Genomic DNA, 1691 nt, shown 5'->3' on the forward strand with positions numbered 1-1691 from the left:
CATTTCAAGGGTGTGAAAAAAAAAAATCGTTACAAACATGAGAAAAACACATTTTGATCCAAATATTATTCCACATAAAATCAAACCATTGATTCCTTATTCATATTCAAATCTTCCTTGTGTTCTTAAAGTTTTGGAGGATCGCGCTTATACTTTAAAGATAAATCCTTTATAAGGCTTGATATAATCCTACATACCGTTTGCCAAAATCTTTAAGCATCTCAAACAATCCCGAGATGAGGCAAATATAATTTGAGGACAGCGATTACGTGTTCGAGCCTTCATTTCATTATGTTCTTCATCTTCTTCATTTCATCTTCTTGATTTTTTGGTTATTGGCTCTTCTCCAATTTCCTTGGTGATGCAAATTTCCCAACAATCTCAAACTATAATTAGGCGATGGAGAATGAAACCACTTTGGTGACAATCATGTTGATGGATTAAGATCTTGTTCGTGGGGACTGTTTGATGGCTCGACTTGTTGGAGAACTTGAATCCAGATTTTGTGCAAGTCGAAATTGCTCTCAAAATTCGGTAAGTGAAACTACATTTCGATTTTACGCATACATGTGGATGTGTTTATTGAATTCTGAAAAATTCAATGTGCATTAATAAAATATGATTCATGTTGGATCTTCGATCTAATGAAACGATGCCGACAATTAAATGGACATCATGAAAGAAATCGTTTGATTTTTTGCACCACCTTTATGGAAATAGACGAATCAGTCTCTACATGTATCCATGATATTCTAAAAGAGGATTTAATGATAACTATTGTCACATGCATGATAAGTATACTAAGATACCGCCATACTGGTTCTTTATTTGGTATATTTAAAGAAAGTGAGAAAGGCAATGGACTTAAATGTTAGAAGCATATTCATTTCATTAAATGACACATTTTGGATTTGTTTTATCAGATGGTGATAGTCAGATGATCACGAATTTCCATTATTCTGATTAAATTTTCATTTGCATTCTTAAACTACAGAATTTGTCATATTAATTTGTTATTGAGAGAATGCATGAATTTAGCCTTTGAATGGCAGTATGTTTCTTTGGTCTGAAATGCCGACAATCATGTTCCTTTATGATAAAAACCACCTTAAACTCTGTTTAAATATCTGATCGACTAGCTGCCAATAGAGAAAAATGCATGTAAGTTTATACGTGTTGGCATAATTCAATAGTCGACAGAGAATGGTATTACTGTTCGTCGAACATGCGTGGCTGCCTGTAATCAGTTAAGGACCATGAAAAGGTGTATATGGTTTAAATGGATTAAATGGTGACTTTTCAATTTTGCAATTTAAAACCATTTGTGAAGTTGACAGTTTTGTTTATTGGGGTTAATTTACTAGCATGTTTTGGTAATAAAATTCTGAAAAACGGCCTTAATATAAAATCCTCTATGTTTAATGAATAGTCTGAATGAATCTCTACTGATTGTCTTCTCCCAATCGAAACCTCGCGAAAACACTTGTCAGCCATGGAAGGGATAAATGGAACCCAATTGTGCGGTTCGTAGTAAGGCTTCTTTAGGATATTATGGACACAATCATGGCTGATCCGTAGTAGGCGGTTGAGGAAGTTGCTCAACTGTCGACTTATTATAATAGGAAGTAAGTAAAATGGGTGTGGTGCATTAATGTCAACCAATAAAAGATTCATGAAGATGGGATAGGATC

Source organism: Olea europaea, unplaced genomic scaffold (genome assembly GCF_002742605.1).
Source record: "Olea europaea var. sylvestris unplaced genomic scaffold, O_europaea_v1 scaffold1187, whole genome shotgun sequence".
NCBI classification, from domain to species: Eukaryota; Viridiplantae; Streptophyta; class Magnoliopsida; order Lamiales; family Oleaceae; genus Olea; species Olea europaea.